Below are 19,826 nucleotides of genomic sequence, written 5' to 3'. Positions count from 1 at the left end.
GTGACATGCCTGATCTCACTGGATAGGGCGTCTCATAGAAATGAGTAAAGTCACCTGTAGACAGACATGGAAGAGAGCAGGGAGGATGGGCTCAAGGCCAAGCCAACTTGTTCTCAGGTCCCATTAAGAAGGGTCTGTTCGAGAATGAGGGAGGTGACATTTGTACTTTATGCTGCTCAGAGTCTTTCTGGATCCTGTGCCTGGGGCTGGCTGAGAGTAACCAACCAGAATTGGGAGGAGTCTGCAAACACTATTTGGTGAGTGGGCTGAGGACGGGCTGTACTCCATCTGGAGTCTCTGCAGGCTGCCCCAGGCAGGGGAAGGAGACAAGACTGGGCGGGGGGGGGGGGGGGGAGGTTGGTGGGGGCGGGGGGGGGAGTAGGCCAAAGCACAGAGAGACAGGCTCCAGCTTGGTGTGAGAGTTTCCTCCCAGGCAGGCTCACCAGTAAGGAGGGAGCTCCCCATTCAGGGAGCTATGTGAGCTGTGAAATGGACAGCCTCACATGGAAGATGGTGCAAATGGTCTCTAGCACTGGGTGGGGCTATACTGTAGGATCAACAGGCCCCATCCTGCTCAGAGATGTGGCCTCCAACAGGGAGCAGTGTTCCCAGGGAGCAGCAGGAATGACCACTGATTACAAATTGCTCTGTAATTCCCCCCCCGTTGCCAGGGTGACAGCAAGCTGAGCATCTTAAGCAGAAGCAGGATGCAGCCAGATCTTTTAAAGCTGTAGAAAATTTCCCTTCAGGTCACAACTTCTTTCTCTACTTCCTCATCCTCCCCTTTTCCCTTACTTCTGTCTCCTTAACACTGTTCCCCTCTCCCTCTGTCGCTTCTCTTCTCCCCTCCCCCAGCCTGTACTTTTCATTAGTGATCATACCTGTTCCCTGCTCACATTCTAAACACTGTGCCTTCTCCTCATAACTCATGCCAAGGCTTCTTGCTCACAATTCTGTGGGCCTCAGTTTCCCCAACTGTATGTAGAACAGAAAGGATAGAGCCAAGGTGACCCTACCCATCCCCACATGTCCAAATCCAGCTCACACTGGGAGACCCAATGCCAATACTTCCTCCCGCAGGAAGTCTCTTGACCCCCCCAGCTGGAAGCACATGAAGGCATTATGTTTGCACTCATTTGTTATCCTAATACTGACTGATGCAATAGCCACAGGTGGCTACTGAGCCCTTGAAATGTGGCTGGTGCCCCATGTTGAAATAGTATTTGTAATATATTAGGTTAAATAACATATATTATTAAATTGATTGCACCAGATTCTTTTAACTTCTTAGAATATGTTAAATGACCTACATGACTCCCAACATATTTCTACTGGAAATGGCATTAAACTAACCTTGTGAAAGCCAAGTGGAAATAACTACAACTGCTGTGAGCAGAGCGCAGGGACTCATCCCAAGGTACTTCCTGTTAGCATTCCTACTCGCTGGGAGGGGAAGGACACGTGGAGAGGGGAGCGAGGAGCCACTTCCAGAAGGGCATGCTGCGGGAGGGGTGCTGGGCCCCCATCTCAGTTGCAGACTCTAGAAAATAAAGCCGGCAGACGCTGCGTTTTAAGGCAGAGACCAGGAGATTTCTAAGATGGGTGGGTGTGGGTCATGCAGCTTCTCTTGGCAGGCATTTGAGTAGGTAGCAATGGCTTGTTGCCGCCCAGGCGTCAATGCTGTCAGGTCACGGTGAGCCCCGAGGACCCTCACTTAGCCCTCCTCCCTTCCCAGCCACATTGCCCTGATCCTCTGCTGTCATCACCTCAGCCACCTGCTTCCACCTGCTATTCTGTCCACTGTTTACGTGGAGGTGACCTGCCCCACATATGTGCATTTTCATTGCAGCTTGTACGACACTCCGGTCTGTGAGCAAACTCGGTTCAAATATTCTGAAGCCACAAGGGGAAAACAGCAGAGCTACGGCTGACCCCAGGGTGGAGCTGCCACCCAGACCCAGTCTAAATGGCTCCAAAGAGCTTGTTTCCATTGCTGGTCTACTGCCTGCTGTGGCTGCTGGGCGCTGCTTTTCATTTACCTCCCTCACAACCCCCTCCCACATACACACACACACTCTCATCCTTTATCCTGCTGGGCATCCAGAGGCTGAACCCCATCATCAAGGCACTCTTGCTCACCTGCTTCTGACTGGACTTGCCCATCTCCCTCCCTCCAGATTGCAGTGAGCTGGCTGCGTTCCTCCATCTACAGTCATATCTCCTGTGCAAGGCCCTCTGGCATGGATCCAGATCTTTTCTGCGAGCCAGTCTCTGCCCTGCCTTTCGGGGTCCAGGGTAGGGATGGTTCCAGCAAAGCTAGCCCCGATGCTGCTCTGCCCCCTGGGGCTCCCTGAGCCCTGTCCACACCCCTATAAGTAGTTCCTCCGTCTGATGTTCTTCAATCATCCCCACTGAGGGGATGTCTGTGTCTTACCTACACCTGCATGAATGGCTCCTGGTATAGCCCAGCCTTGGCCTTCCTCACCCCACTCTCCTCAGCCTGCCAGACACCTCTCTGTGTCTACTTCACAGCAGGACCCCCACGGTTATTGGTTCCCAGTCTTGGCTTCCTCACTGGGTCCTGGTCTGACCCACAGCCCATGGCTGGTCATTGCTCAGTGAAGGGGCCCTTGACCTGGCTCAAGGGCTTCTCAGAGACCATGGCTGTGTGGTTCTTTTTCCATCTCCCTCACCCCAGGGCCTGGCACTCAGGTGACCCCTGAACATTTGGTTCAGTGGTGGACTAAATGAAGTCATACAGAATATCCACAGTCTGGTGTACATATGCATGTCTGTATGTATATATGTGTGTATACACATACATATAAACATACATACAAACATATAGGCATACACATATCCATATATATATGCACATATCTTAAGGACATCTTCAATTTGTAAAGCTGTTTTACAATGCCATATGCATGTCCAGACTCTGGACATGTGAACCCTCTGACCACCTTTCGTATCAACAGAAGCAGAGGGCTGGGAGGTGGTGGGTACAGGCCCCCCAGGGTCAGACCCCAGGGCACAGAGCAGGTCCAGGAGTGGATCTGGAGGATCCGATCAGTGGATGCCAATCAGATGTCTGGCTGAGAGAACTTGTGGAGATGGAGGAGTGAACACTTTCTGTAGCCTCCACATCTTATCTGGTTTACTCTGCGCCCAGCAAAGCACCAGGCATGGGGCCTACAGCCCATTGGGCATGAAGTAGCATTTAGTAGATGGATGAATTAAGTGCTTGCTAGATGGAGGCACAATATCCTTGGGATTTTGTGTCATCTCTGTGGCCAATGCCAGGCCTGCAGGCTGGCCTGGTCCACGAGCAGCATGGTGAGCCAGTGGATTGATGAGGACTGCAAGTGCTCTGTGGGAGCCTGGGCTCCAGCAGTCACCAGCATTGTGGAGACAGTGGGTTGGCTAGTCTCCATCGGATCCTCCAGATCCACTCCTGGACCTGCTCTGTGCCCTGGGGTCTGACCCTGGGGGGCCTGTACCCACCACCTCCCAGCCCTCTGCTTCTGTTGACATGAAAGGTGGTCAGAGGGTTCACAGAACTTCCCGGCCCCTCCTGCAGGGTGCCAGGTGGCTGTGCTGTCCAACAATGTCTGTGGCTGTCCAGCAGCCACTCACTCAGCTCAGCTGCCCTCAGCCCTCAGCAGCTCCGGGGATGGTTCTCTGTGCCACAGGCCTGGGAAGAGAACAGCTCCCACTGCAGCTAGCCCACAGGTGCCATGCCATCCCGGGCTGACTCCCCCGACCCGCTCACACCTCTGTAACTGGCCCCATTATTAGTTGCACTTGACTCTGCTGGCGTTTCCCTCCAGGACCATGACATGATATCACTTCCCAGAGCTGAGTTTGATTTCTATAAAAGGAGAATCCTATATAATAAAAGCCTAATATGCTAAGTGTCCTGTCGGCCGGTCAGCCATTCAACCAATCAAAGAGTAATATGCTAATGACATGCTAAGGCCACTCAGCTGCTCACTATGATATGCACTCACCACCAGGGGGCAGATGCTCCAACCGGTAGGTTACTTGCTGCTGGGGTCCAGCTGATTGGGACTAAGCGAGATGGGACAGACATGTACTGGAGCCCTACCGCAGTCTGCACCCCCCGCCCCCCCCTCCGCATCTCTCTTTCCCTCCCCCCACCCCTGCCTGCTGGCCAACCTCCTGTGTCCCTCCCCGGCCCTGATTGTGCACTGGTGGGGTCCCTTGGTCTGGCCTGGCCTGGCCTGTGCCCTTTTGCAATCCAAGACCCCTCAGGGGATGTCAGGGAGCCAGTTTCAGCCTGATCCTACAGGCCAGGCTGAGGGACCCCACTGGTGCACAAATTTGTGCACCAGGCCTCTAGTGATGATCATAATAACTTTTAGGGCAGGCCAGCAGAGGGCTGGCTTACCACTAGTGCTCAGCACATGGCTGTTATTTAATCATGCCATGAAGGGTAGGGGTAACAAGATAGGGTAGTGGTAAATAATTTGGACTCTGGAGCCAAACAGCCAGGGTTCAAATCCCAGCTCTGCCTTATTACAGCTGTGTGACCTTGGGTACATTCCTCAGCCTCTCTTTGCCTCAGCTGTAAAGTGGGGATGGTTGTTATTATAAGACCTATCAAATGAGGACTAAGCACATGAACAATGTAATAGCGAGTCACGTTAAATGTCAGCAGTGATGCTGCAGCAGGCATCAGCCAGTACTGACACCACAGAAATTTGTAGACACTACAAACTGGAGTCACCCTCACTCCCCACATAATTTAACCTCCTCATGTTTTCCTCGACCTCTACTTCCATGCTGACAGTTGGATGGATGCAGTCCTGGAGAATGTGTTCATGTTCTCTCCTTTCTCTTATGTGGGGGCTTTGTGGCCCTGGAGGGCTTGGGGAGGCACACAGGGGTATGCCCTCCCAGCACCTAGCACCACCACTCTTGTGGCCTCATGGGTCTCTCCTTTTAACTTTAGGCTGGTTTACCCTATCCATCTGCTGTGGACATGCCGAGGGCCTCCAGCTGGGCCAGCAGCTCCATGGGCCCTTCCCTGGGCTGGCATGCCCCCCTCTCCTGTCCCGCCGTGCTGTGTAATCGGAGCCACAGCCAGTGGAGCTGGTCCCAGCAGTGGGATCGCACAGGTATCAGCTGACCGCCCGTGTCCCGTTTTCCTTCACATGAGGTACAGTTAACAATGGCCGACAGTCCTCACAGGGGGCCTGGGCCCCCCAGGGAGAGGCCCTGGGTGTGCTATCGGGCCACACGATCTCACCCTTTAAAAGGCCTGCCCTCCTTGCTGACATCTAGCACAAATGGGCCTTCACCTGCCGCCAGCAACCGTCTGCCGCCCTGGGAGTGTGGGCCGGAACCCGAGCCTCAATGCCAGTCAGGCCTGCTGGGCTCACTCCTTCCCTCCATGTGAACAGGCCTCCCCATACACCTGACCATTCTTCTCCCCTCAGCCTGGATTACACCCCGTGAAAGCCCTTTGTTCCTCAGCCCTGGAAGAACTGGGCCTGGCACGATGCAGGTCTGCCCTGCTTCTGCCAATGTAGCCATCTGCCTGTGGGCAGCTCCCCAGACCCTCAGGGGGTCACCAGCTCCAAGGCCAGAAAGCAGATTGAGAGTGGTGAGTGGGGTGAGGGGTGTTGCTATCGCCTGATTCCGTCTCTTTCCTATCCCAAAAGGCTGAGCTCCTTTGCTCTAGAAGTTTCTTCACTGACTCTCACTGAACCTTCTCTTCCTTGTCTAAAAGATGGAGACAGTGATGCCTGCTTCCTGCATCTTTGCCAGGACTGAACATTGGCATTCGGCACACAGTAGGCCCTCAGCTAATGCTGGCAAGGGTGGTAGCAGACCTGTCACAGCTGGAACAAAGTGGGACAAGCAGGTGGGAGGGTTTTTGCCTAAAGACAGTGAGAAGGTTCAGGCTTAGCTCCAAAAATTGGGGTTGAGACCTTCACAGCAACACTGGCACGCCTTGTTTTATTGAGCTTAGCTTTATTAACTTTACAGATATTATCTTACAAATTGAAGATCTGTGACAACCCTGCATCCAGCAAGTCTATCGGTGACATTTTTCCAACAGGCTCAGATGGTGGTTAGCATTTTTTACCAATAAAGTATTTTTTAATTAAGGTATGTACTTTTAAAAAGCATAATGCTATTCACACCTAATAGACTACAATATAGTGTAAATATAACTTTTATGTGCACTGGGAAATTAAAAAAAAAATTCGTGTGACTATCTTTATTGCCATATCTGCTTTACTATGGGGGTCTGGGGCGGAAACTCTCCAAAGTCAGCCTGCACTTATCAGAGCTGCAATTCAGGCCAGGACCTGGGAGCTTGAGGGAGAACTCAGCCCAAGTGAAGGCCTGGCCCCAAAGCAAGGTCTGAGGCTGCGGAAAAGCCTGGGTAGACTTCAGGCTGTCCCGCAGACCTCAGAGTTGCTATTTCCAACACAGTAACCGCTAGTCATGTGTGTGCCTATTTACATTTAAAAAGAAAATTAAAAATGTAATTCCTCAGTCCCACTGGCCATTTGTGAGTGCTCAGTGGCTACCACCTTGGGCAGTGCAGCTACCAAACATTCTATCATCACAGAAAGTTCTCTTGGACAGCTTTAGAGCACTGGGTTAATTCAACACACACTTGTGAAGTGCCTACAATGTGCCAGACTCCACTTCTGTTGCCTGCTCTTTCCACGCATGTTTATTAGGTACACACTGAGTGTTGGAGCTAGAGGTAGGGCATCTGAGCTCCGCCCTCGGGAAGCTTGTAGCAGGCAGTGGAGTGAAGGCTGGGCTGCACATCATAGTAACATAAGTCTGGTTGTGCTGAGCCCTGGAAAAATGTACAGGCCACGTGCTGGGGCTGATGGAGGAGGTCCCTCCCCCTGGAGTCAGGGATGCTTCTGCTTCTCCATCCAGAAATGTGCAAGATGGTTGACAGTGAATTCTGAGGCCTTCAGGTTTTAAGTTAGACACCTACAACTCCCACCACCAGAGTTTTTTGAGTGGGCCTAAAATGTGCTTTCATACATTTAGGAGCTCATTACCTCCACTTCAGCAATACACAGCCTAACCTCACTGTGATAACTAGGATAATGCCTGCCCCCTACCCGCCGCGCAATGTGTTCATGCTCTGATCCCTGGAACCTGACCTATGTTACCTTATCTAGCAAAAAGGAGTTTGGACGTGTCAGTAAATTAAGGATCTTGAGGTGGGGAGATTATCCTGGATTATGCAGGAGGCCTGATGTAATCATAAAGGTCTTAGAAGAAGCAGGTGGGGCGGGGGCGGGGGGCGGGGCGGCAAGGAGGATGTGGGGGTGGAAGCAGAGAATGGAGTGATATGCTCTGAAGATGGAGGAAGGGCCCAGGAGCCAAGAAATAAGGTAGCCACTACCAGAAGGTGAAGAAGGCAAGGAAACGGGTTCTCCTCTCAGAGGCTCCAGAAGAAAGCATCCCTGCCAACACCTTGACTTCAGCTTTGGGAAAGTGATTTCTGACCTTCAGAAGTATAAGGGAATAAATCCATGTTGTTTTATGCCATGGAGTTTGTGATCATTTGTTACAGCAGCGGGTGGAAACTAATACATTTGCACAGCGGTTAACATCAGTGGTTTTGAATACCAACTGTTACCTTTTCTGACTGGATAATCTTGGGCAAGTGGCTTCATTTCTCTGAACCTCTGTTTATTTTAGCTGAAAAATAGGGCCGATAGTGATACCCACCTAATAGGGTCATTAAAGGACGTGAGAGAGATCATGCAAGCAGAGTATTCAGAAAAGATTCCTGTTGTAAACATTATCATTACCTCTGGAAAGGCAATATGTGATTTATTGAGAATGTGGTGCCTAAAGCCTGGGCTGTAAGATTACTCAAACTTGCCTCAGTTTCTTTACCTGCTGTTATTATTATTGCTATGAGGGCTAGCTAAAATAGTCTGCATATAGCACTAAGAATAGTGCCTGGCCCCTGACAAGCATTTAGGCAGTACTAATTATTATTATTGATGTTATTGTATCCTGAGCCCTGGCACTCCATCCTGGCCAGAGCTGGGCATTAGGCCAGGAAGGCTGCATGGCAGTGCCCTGTAGAGGGGCAGGCAGGATGGGGCTGAGGCTGCTTTTTCTGCCCCCTCACCACTCAAGATGTCCAAACATAGGCCAAGTGCCTGAGGAGGACTCCCAAGGAATAACCCTGGGAAATGTTGGCATCCACAGCTTGTGGCTGAAGGAAGTGGCCCTTGTTTGCTTTCCCACAGCTCCAGGGAGCTTCCTTCTCTTTGGATGCTCACTTGGCTTCCCAGCAGCTGTCTGCTGTGAAGGACCCAAGGAAGCAGCTTAGAATAACAACTCAATCTCTGGCCTCAGCTCCCAGAATTGAGTCTTGGAACCTGGCTTGTACTTAGAGAAAAAACATATCTACCTTTCTGGGCACCCACTGGGTACCTGGCTCCCTTCTTGGCCACCCATGGATACTTGAATCCTCCCAGGAACACTATGAGCCAATGGCATTCTATACCCATTTACTGACAGGAAACTAAGGGAGGGAACTGGCCGGCATTGTGCCCAAGTTTTCAACACTCATGAGAATTGGATTTGATCTCCAGTAGCCTTACTCCAAAGTTGACCACCCTGTGTAGCCCCACTGGAGTTTTAACAGAATCAGAGGCTCAAAATCATGGGATAGAACATTTTAAAATAGAGTGCAGAATCCAGGAAACTGATGATAGAAAGTCTAATAGTATTATAGGCTCTTGCAATAAAACCAGAAATCCTCACTCAGGCTCATTACATGTCATTGTCAGGAGACCCTAATGTTCTGTGCCACCAGTCAGTTCCGCCTATAGACACACTTCCCCAGCCTAGCCACCTAGCAGCATCCCTCCCATTTCCCGTCCTGCTTGCTTGCATAAATCAGCACCTTGCCCCAAACACCTGAAACAAAGAGCTGCACGGACTCTACAAGGCTGTGCATTCCTTGTGTGGACTTCCAGGAGAGCATGGGATTCCCCATCCTTCAGCTGGCTGTGCCTTTGGCTGGAGGCTTCTCTATTTCTGCCAGCAGGCCCCCCCCAGCAGAGGGAACTTCAGATTGTGGTTGTGAAGGAAACTCATGCACATCTCAGCCAGGATCTGCCCCTCAAAAGGTTTGTACAAAAATAAAATCTGCCCATGGGAACAAATGAAAGGTTGTCCGAGGCAACCCAAACCTTGATGGAGGAGCCCCCTCTGCAGCACCCTGGTGGTGGTGGTTCGGGGTGGGTTGTGGTAAAGTCCTTTGAATTCCTCTAGCAAAGCAAAGCTCCCTCCAGGGTTTATCCAGAGTCACCCTGTGGGCGAATCTACCTCCTTTCCTGAGGGAATCTATCACAGTGTAGAAGCCATGACTGTTTGACCCCTAAACCCACTCCTAGGACACTGCCTTACAGCAGACACATCCAGTGCAGAAAGATAGATGTTCAAGGATCTTTGTAAAGATGTTGAGTGTGGTGGTGGAAAAACAAATGGAAATCTTTTCAATGTCCACCAGCAGGAGGCTGATGAGATAAATGTGGAAACCTCCATGCCATGGAATACTCCATGCCTGTTCAGAGAATGAGCTGGTATTCACATGTGCATTGCGAAGTTCAAAACAACTTTCGAAACAGGCACGTGGTAGGGCGCACATGTGTATTTGTGTCCATACACACAGAATCCCGGTGCCCAGAGAGGAGGGGTGCGAAGATGTACAGGTTTCCATCTTTAACCTGAGATCTTCCATGTGTTTTTAAAGGAAGGAGCATGTATTACTTTTGTTATTAAAATACAAAAAAAATCCTATATAATAAAAGGCTAATATGCAAACTGTCCCCTCAACCAGGAGTTCAACCGGGAGTTCGACCAGGGGGCAGGGCTGGCCGCCAACCGCTCACAGCCCCTCCCCCGGCCGGCTCGGACTGATCAGTCTGATTGAGGCAGGCCAGCTGGACCCCACCCATACACAAATTTGTGCACTGGACCTCTAGTCCTATATAATAAAGAGGTAATATGCAAATTAACCCACACACCCTCACAAGATGGCTGCCTACAACCAGGCTGGCAGGGGGATTAGTGAGAGATGACCAAACGGCTGAACAAGCAGGCTGCGTAGGGCAACCAGGTCGGCAGGGAGGTTAGTGAGGGATGACCAAATGACTGCACAGCAGGCTGCGTGGGGTGACCAGGCTGGCGGGGGGGGGGGTTAGGGGTGACCATGCTAGCAGAGGGGGGAAGTTGGGGGTGACCAGGCTGGCAAGGGGGGCAGTAAGAGGCAACCAGACTGACGGGGCAACCAGGCCAGCAGAGGGGGGTGCACTTGGGGGCAACCAGGCCAGCATGGGGGACAGTTGGGGGCGATTAGGCTGACAGGGGGGGCAGTGAGGGGCAACTAGGCCAGTGGGGGGAGGCAGTTGGGGGTGACCAGGCAGGCAAGCAGGTGAGCAATTAGGAGCCAGCAGTCCAGGATTATGAGAGGGATGTCCAACTGCCAGTTTAGTCCTGATCCCTGGATGAGGGGAGCCCCCCCCCCCCCGTCACAAATTTCATGCACCAGGCCTCTAGTATATATATAAAAGGCTAATATGTTAAGTATCTCTCTGCCTATCCAACCAGTTGCTCTGACGCGTACTGACCACTGGGGCCAGACATTCAATGCAGGAGCAGTGACTTGGCAGTGGCAGTTCTTGAGTGATGAACCCTGAAACCAGAGAGGAGGGAACCCGATTCCTTGCTGGGTCGCTTGATTCCACCTTCAGCCATGGGTTATATTGTTGCTGGGGCACTGTCAGCCCCGAACCTGGTTTACTGCACACATGCATTGGTGTTCCACACCCTGTATGACAGCAACTTTGCAGAGTGCCCTCTCACATTCCGGGACCCCTTGGGGGATGTTGAAGAGCCGGTTTCAGCCTGATTCCTGCAGGCCAGGCCAAGGGACTCCACCTTCCAGAGGGATCCCGCTCACTCTGCAGACGCCAGGGAGGGACCATGGGAGGTTGGCTCCAGGGCATTTCTGGCCCATCTCGCCCAGTCCAGCCCTGCTGGCCACCTTCTAATTAATTTCCTTTCAATGTGCATGAATCCGTGCACTGGGGCACTAGTAAGTATATAAAATATAAAGAAAGAGACAATCCACAGGAGAGAATCCATAGGAGGGAAAGCTGGCCCATGTAATCCCGTTTATAGGTTCCTTCACTAAGTCCGAGTCCGGCACTTCCCTCTCACTAATGAGATGAACATGACCCTAATCCTACTGTTCTAGTTGGTAATTTCAATTGCTCTAGTAGTGAAATGTAGGCATCTCGTGGCTTAATGCAACCGAGGATAGCTTCTTGCATTTCAGTAGACTGGAAGGGGCATATGGCAGAGGGTCCCCATGGGGGAGGCTGGTCCTGGGCTCCTGCCACCTTGTGGCTCCTCTGTAAAGGTGTCTGCAGTGGGAGAAGAGGTGGGTGGGGCACACTTCTTCCCTACACAGGTTGGATGTGATGCATGGACATGCCTGCTCCTGACTTGCAGAGGAGAAGTCCTAGGAAGCATCTCACAGAGGCAGGAGGACTGAAACCTGCAGGAAGTGGCTCTGCTCTGAGACAGACTCTGGACCTCTTCACCTCCACTCCCAGCATCTTTTATTTTGCTAATTAAGCCACCATGACTTAGAAGCAGGCAGTGGGGCTCAGGAAATAAATCAGGTGGATTCTCCTAACTATTCAGGTAAAAACTGCCCAAGGGACTCAATCAGGCTGGTGCTGGGAAAGGCGCATGGGATCTGCTCTGAGCCCCCACCCAGGGAATACTCTGTGGTTTCTGTGGACTTGGCATTCCTCAGCTTCCTCACCTCTAACACCATTAAACAAAGGTTTGTACAACTTAATGACAGTATCAAAGGGGTGTAAACAAACGAATGCCAGAAAGAAAGATGAGGCTGGGTTTGGGATTAGGAGGCAGCATATAGCGACAAACTGACCTTTTAGGCAGAGAAGTCTAGGGGGACCTCTGTGAGGAGGTAACTTCTGCACAGGCATCTTCCTGGAGGGAGGGAGCCATGTGGAATCCTCCAGGGTGAGGATGAGCATGGCAGGTCCAACCCAGCCTGGAAGTCCTGGCTTGAGCAAGCAAGCCAGCCTTTCAGGAGAAATATACACCAGCAGGAGCCAGGTCATGTACGGTAGTTGAGCCATGGTGAGTTTGAATACTATTCCAACTGTTATGGGAATAAAAATTGATGAATAAATGAGGCAGAAAGTAAACAGGGGTGAGATTGCAGCACAGTCTGGTCTGTCTCTGGCAGGGAGAGGCGAAGCACAGGAAACTGCAGGAGTCCAGGGAGCCCTGCAGAGGCGAGGCCAGTGCAGGCTTCCTAAGGAGACATGCCTGGGGAGCAGGGAGGGTGGCCATGTGGGAAGCTCAGAAAAGGTTTTTCAGGTAGTGTCCCCAGAGGGAAACTGGACCAAAATGTGTGAACAAGCCATTTACAAAAGAGGAGACAGAAAAGACCAAGAAGCACACAAAGAGAAGGGCAAACCCATCAGCAACCAGAAAAGTGCAACACATCACTTTATGTGTCAATTAAATTGGCAAGAATTGGAATGCTGCTTATGGGTAAGTGCTGGCATGGGCATGGGCATGAGCATAGAGGACCACTGGCGCTCTGCATGGGAACAGCAACTTGTGTGCCAATAAAGAGAACCATCTCCCAGGGTGACACCTACTTGTAACTCAGCAATTCTGCTCCCAAATACCTATCCCAAGACATTTCACAGATCCCCGGATGGCATGCAATGCAAGACCACAGGAGATGCCCTACAGCACTATTTGGGGCAACAAGCTTTGCAGGCACCTGGGTGCCTGTCACTTGGGGAGTGCCAGGTGGAATTGTACTACAGTAGGCCCTGTGCAGTGCACTCATTACTCCATTGCAGAAAGTATCCCTTCCTATGACCATTGTACTGCTGAGGAAGCTAAGACTCAGCAGGCACAAGGCCTCACTCCAGTAACAGAGCCAGGAGTTCAGGTCTGTGTGACTCTGCCTCCCCCTAAGTCACCTGTGCTAGTGGATTCAGCTCCCTGCTCCATTCCCCACCCCCAGAGGGCAGCTTCTTCAGAGATGGTGGCCATGGGCTGGAGGTCTGGGGTCCTGCAGAATGAGCCCTGCTGTCACCAGGAGCCCAGTGGGAGTTCTGGTTTGGTCCCTCAGCAACCCTGTAACTTCAGACAAATGGCCTCTATGTTCAGCACCTTCAGAGTTCTCACCTTTTGGGAAACAACGAGACCCATCTCAGAGGCTTTACTGAGATGTCTTATGTCAAGCTCCTGGCACAACAAATGTGTCTCCCCCTTCTCCCCACTCCTTAGGTACATGGGGAAAATTTCTCACCACCCACCCCAAATTTAAGTAGGAAAGCCTTCTTAGAGAGACTGTGTCTAATCATGAAAACTGGTTTTTCAAAAGTTAAATCCAGGCAAACTGAAGTCTCATCCTGCTGTGTGGCCTTCACTAAGTGCCTGCCCTCTTGGAGTCTCTGCCTTCCTGGAGTTAAAACAGATGGTCACTTTCTGACCCAAGCACGTTACTTGGACAGGGGCAGGAGCCCTTTAAGGAAGAGAGAGTGGGCCCCAACGGGGTGTGGATTAGTTCTCACACTGACACATGAGGCATGTCGAGGGCTCACAGCAGCCAATCTGTATCCTGATGCCTGTTAGATTCCAGCCCTTCTATGACCAGTGGACCTTCTCCCTCATAACTGTCTTAGCAAAGACACTTGGGCCTGGCATTCCCTGCCTTCTACCTGGGCCCAAGTATAACAGAGAGGGAAGGCCATGAGGTGCAAGGTCTTTCTCAGTTTGGCATCTGGAATGTGAAGAACGACAGAGGCAGGAACAAGAGATACCTGTGGTCTGATCACTGTGAAGAGCCCAGGCTGTAGAGCTGGGCTGCTTGAGTTCAAGTCCTAGTCCTGCCACCTCATAGCTCCCTGGGCAAATATCTCATGTCTTTGTACATTGGAGGGGACAACTGCAGTGCCTAGTCTGGCTTGCTATGATCACATGATGAGACAATTTAGGACCATTAAGCATACAACACTGATAAGCCACTGTCATTGCTATTGTTGGAAGTCCACCTCCCTCATCTTCCACCCCCTAGTGCACAGGGAAATGAGTCTTCAGGGTAACCCAGGAGCTGGAGAATCTGACCTGTCAGTAGAGGCAAGTTATGCTGCAATAACAAAAGCCCCAAATCCTATTGATTTAATACAACAAAAGTTTATTTCTCACTCATACATGTCCAAAATGAGTCCGCTGTGGCTTTGAGTCAGGCTGATGGAGCAGCCACCATCAGGAGCACTGCCAATCACTGTGGCAGAAGGGAGAAGGGAGTGAGGAATTGTTACTGGCTCTTAAAGTATCTGCCTGAAAGTGAGACACATCACTTTTTCTTCCATTCAAATTGGTCAACCCCAAAGGGGTAATGAGCATGGTCCTACTATACCCCAGGAGGATGGAGAGACAGCAATATTTGCAAGCAGTGCCAATGACTGCCATAACACCCAACCTTCTTTATTACTATTACTAGAGTCCCGGTGCATGAAATTTGTGCACAGGGGCTGGGGGTGGGGGCTCCCCAACCCAGCCTGCACCCTCTCCAATCCAGGACCCCTTGGGGGATGTCTGACTAACAGTTTAGGCCCGATCCTGCATGGGATCGGGCCTAAACTGGTAGTCAGACATCCCTTTCACAATCCGGGACTGCTGGCTCCTAACCACTCGCCTGCCTGCCTGCCTGATTGCCCCCTAACGGCTCCCCAGCTGGCCTGATCACCTCTTAACTGCTCCCCCACCAACCTGATCACCCCCTAACTGCTCCCCCACCAGCCCAATTGCCCCTAACTGCCCTCCCCTGCCAGCCTGATCGCCCCTAACTGCTCTCCCCTGCTGGCCTGATCCCCCTAAGCACTCTCCCCTGCCAGCCTGATCACCCCTAACTGCCTCTGCCTCAGCTCCACCACCATGGCTTTGTCTGGAAGGACATCCGGAAGACATGAGGTCTAATTAGCATATTACCCTTTTATTAGTATAGATTATTGTTGCTAGTGTTATTTTAAAGTTGGGGCTCAGAGAGATCAAGGAGTCAGCCTCAGACCACAAAACAGTGACTGGCAGAATAAGAGCCATTTCCTTATTCAACAAGAGTTTAATGGCCGAAACCGGTTTGGCTCAGTGGATAGAGCGTCAGCCTGTGGACTAAGAGGTCCCAGGTTCGATTCCGGCCAAGGGCATGTACCTGGGTTGCGGTCACATCCTCGGTGGGAGATGTGCGGGAGGCAGCTGATCGATGTTTCTCTCTCATCGATGTTTCTGACTCTCTATCTCTCTCCCTTCCTCTCTGTAAAAAATCAATAAAATATATTTTTTAAAAAAAGAGTTTGATGAACAACTGCTATATGGCAAACTGTCTTAGGTATTGGGGAAATTACACAAAACAGGGAGTCAAAAGTCTCTGTGTATAAAAAAATTTTTTAAAAATATGAGTCTTTTAAAGATACATAGATATAAATATAGATATAGATATATTATTGATTTCAGAGAGAAAGGGAGAGGGAAAGAGAGATAGAAACATCAATGAGAAGAGATTAAAAATGGTTGCAGAATAGGTGGATGCTGCATGAACATGCTCCAAGGAACAAGCTGGAATTACAACTGAATATGGAAAGACTTCCTGAATAATCAATGAAAAAATCACAGGCGGGAACCTTAATACCTGAGTACTGAAGGTGAAGACCACATAGAGACTGGTAGGAGGGACGGAGGCATGAAAGGGCTGGCCAGGTGCCCACAGACAGCAACTGAAGTCCTGGAGAGATATCTCAGCTGTGGGGGGGGGGGGGGGGGAGGGGTGGCGAGGAGGGTGTCACTGAGAACTCTGGGATCTAATCCCCAAGCTGGGCTCCTCAGCAGAGAGCACCAAATCTGAGGAGGGTACCCACATAACATCTAGCTGTGAAAAGCAGCAGGGTGCTGTTTGCCAAGGAGTGGCAGCTGAAAGTTTGGGCACCCTCTTGAAGGGCCAACACACAAAAATTTCCGGTGGAGCCACCCACCTTGTGCTCTGGCAGAGGGTGGGTGAAGTGGACTGGATCTGTGAAGGCAGAACCCAGTACTGGGGACTCAGGGGATAGAGCTCAGAAGGCAGACACCCCAAGTTTCCTGGGCTGAGTCATTCCCTCACATAGTGGAGGACATCTTTCCCACATAGACATATATCTTGCCTGGGGGGGAAGACAGTTGACACACCGTATTGGAAAACCCTTGCCCTGAGGCCACTTAAGAGATTAAAAATAACAATTAGCCTCCAGGCAGAAGCAACTGCCCCACCCTGTTGAAAAAATCTCTTGCTCCACCTCAGGACTGTTCCTGGGGGCAATTCAAGTTGGAATCCTATTAGTCTGTAGACAGAGGCTTTGAGTCGTTGCCTGATCCAATTAGTCAGAAACAGCCCTTAACACTGTCCTGCACTAGAGACTGAGAGGTGTAGAGGATCTACCTAAAACATAGTCACAAACCCAAACAGACAACCAAAATGAGGAGACAAAGAAACAACCCCCAAATGAAAGAATAGAGAATTCTCCAGAAGAAGAGATAAATGAAGCAGAGATAAGAAATTTATCTGAAACGGAGTTCAGAGTAATGATGGTAAAAATGCTCAACAGTATGAAAAAAGATATAGTAACTAGGAAAAAAGAACAGTCTGAGATAAAGAATAACATACCACAAATAAAGAACACATTGGAAGGAATACACAGCAGATTAGGGGAAGCTGAGGATGGAATCAGTGAATTAGAAGACAGAGTTGAAAATATCACTCAATCAGAGAACCAAAAAAGAAAAAAAAAAACAATTAAAAAGCAGGAGGAAAGCTTAAGGGAGCTGTGGGACAACATGAAACATAACGATATTAGAATAGAAGGTTTGCCAGAAGAGGCAGAAAGGGAGAAAGGAATAGTGAAGGTGTTTAAAGAAATTACCGCAGACAGCTTCCCTAACCTGGTAAAGAACAAAGTCACACAAGTTCAGGAGGCTCAGAGAACCCCAAACAAGAAGAACCCAAACAGACTCACACCCAAATACATCATAATTAAAATGCCCAAAATTAAAGACAAAGAGAGAATCTTAAAGGCAGCAAGAGAAAAGAAAACTGTTACCTACAAAGGAGTTCCCATAAGGCTGACACCTGATTCTCATCAGAAACTCTACAGACCAGAAAGAAATGGCATGAAGTACTCAAGGTAATGGAAAGCAAGGATCTGAGACCAAGATTACTATATCCAGCAAGGCTATGCTCAAAATAGACGCTCAAATAAAAAGCTTCCCAGACAAAAATAACCAAACAAATCAAAACAAAAAAACTGAAGAAGTTCATCACCACCAAGCCAGCATTACAAGAAATGCTAAAGGGATTTCTATAGGGATTGCTAAAAAGGAGAAACCTAGCCATACAGAATTAAAATGTCTATAAATAAGTAACTCTCAATAATAATTCTAAATGTAAATGGATTAAATGCTCCAATCAAACGGCACAGGGTAGCTGAATGGATACAAAAACATGACCCAACTATATGTTGCTTACAATAGACCCACTTCAAAAGAAAAGACACACACAGGATGAAAGTGAAGGGATGGAAAAAAATTCCATGCAAATGGAAAAGCTGGGGTAGCAATACTCATATCCAACAAAATAGACTTTGAAATGAAGGCCATCACAAGAGACAACAAAGGTCACTACATAATACTAAAGGGATCGATCCAACAAGAGGATATAATCCTGGTAAACATATACGTACCCAATATAGGTGCACCTAAATATATAAAAAAAATTCTAGAGGACTTTAACAGAGAGATTGACAACAATACAGTCATTGTAGGGGACTTTAACATCCCTATGACTTCACTGGACTGATCTTCCAGACAAAAACTTAACAAGGAAACAAAGACTCTAAAGGACACACTGGATCAGATGGATTAATAGATGTTTATAGAACATTTCACCCCAAAGCAGCAGAATATACATTCTTCTCAAGTGCACATGGATTATTCACAAAGATAGACCACATTTTAGGACACAAAACAAGTCTCTACAAGTTCAAGAAGATTGAAATCAAGTCAAGCATCTTCTCAGATAACAATGGAAAGAAATTAGAAATCAACTACAGTAAAAACTCCCATAAACATTCAAACACATAGAGGCTAAATAGCATGTTATTAAACAATGAATGGGTTACCAAGGAGATCAAGAAAGAAGTAAAAAACTTCCTGGAAACAAATGAAAATGAACACACAACAACCTAAAATCTCTGGGACACAGAAAAGCAGTCCTGAGAGGGAAGTTCATAGCACTACAGGCATACCTCAAAAAACAAGAAAAATCAGCAATAAACTACTTAACCCTACAACTTAAACAACTAGAAAGAGAACAACAAGTAAAGCCCAGAGTAAGTAGAAGGAAGGAAATAATAAAGATTAGTGCAGACATAAATAACATAGAGACTAAAAAAACAATACAAAAAATCAACGAAGGAATTAATCTGAGTGGAACGAGCTAGCTGAGTAGTTGTGTAGTTGCTTCTCAGAGACGGGTAGCACTTGCAGCATGGCTGACCAACTAACTGAAGAGCAGACTGTGGAGTTCAAAGAAGTTTTTTCACTATTTGACAGGGATGGTGATGGAACCATAACAGCAAAGGAATTGGGAACTGTACTGAGGTCTCTTGGGCAGAATCCCACAGAAGCAGAGTTACAGGACATGATTAATGAAGTAGATGCTGATGGTAATGGCACAATCGACTTCCAACAATTTCTGATAATGATGGCAAGAAAAATGAAAGACACAGACAGTGAAGAAGAAATTTGAGAAGCATTCCGTGTGTTTGATAAGGATGGCAATGGCTATATTAGTGAAGCAGAGCTTTGCCACGTGATGACAAACCTTGGAGAGAAGTTAACAGATGAAGAGGTTGATGAAATGATCAGGGAAGCAGATATTGATGGTTATAGTCAAATAAACTATGAAGAGTTTGTACAAATGATGACAGCAAAGTGAAGATATTGTACAGAATGTGTTAAATTTCTTATACAAAATTGTTTATTTGCCTTTTCTTTGTTTGTAACTTATCTGTAAAAGGTTCCCTCTACTGTCAAAAAACTATGCATGTATAGTAATTAGAACTTCATTCCTCCATGTTTTCTTCCCTTATCTTACTGTTGTTGTCCTGAAACCTTATTTTAGAAAATTGATCAAGTAACATGTTGCATGTGGCTTATTCTGGATATATCTAAGTCCTTCTGCACATCTAAACTTAGATGTTGGTCAAATGAGGGAAGATCAGGTTATGCCTTTTTTTAAGTAGTTTTCTTTAGGAACTGTGAGTATATTGTTGTTGAAGTATGGAGTTGTAACTCTGCATGACTATGGACAGTCAACAATATGTATTTAAAAGTTGCACTATTGCAAAACGGGTGCACTATCCAGGTACTTGTACACTATTTTTTTGTACTGCTGGTCCTATACCAGAAACATTTTCTTTTATTGTTACTTGCTTTTTAAGCTTTGGTTAGCCACTTAAAGAAAATCTGCTTAAGCACAATTTGCCTCAAATTCATTCCAAGTTGTGTATTTGTTTTCCAATAAAGAAAAAAAAAATTATCCTATCCCCGCCCCCCAAAAAATCAATGAAACCAAGAGCTGGTTCTTGAAAGGATAAATAAAATTGATAAACCGCCCTAACCGGTTTGGCTCGGTG

At 48.6% G+C, this 19,826-nt stretch overlaps 1 pseudogene; it reads left to right on the top strand.

The window, feature by feature from the left end:
* The first annotated feature begins 18,655 nt into the window (after positions 1 to 18,655).
* Positions 18,656 to 19,396, top strand: LOC132230605 (calmodulin-1-like; annotated as a pseudogene).
* The last annotated feature ends 430 nt before the right edge of the window (positions 19,397 to 19,826 follow it).

This window comes from Myotis daubentonii, chromosome 3, assembly GCF_963259705.1.
Source record: "Myotis daubentonii chromosome 3, mMyoDau2.1, whole genome shotgun sequence".
In the NCBI taxonomy this organism is placed as follows: Eukaryota; Metazoa; Chordata; class Mammalia; order Chiroptera; family Vespertilionidae; genus Myotis; species Myotis daubentonii.
This window is presented reverse-complemented; position numbering and strand designations above follow the sequence as displayed.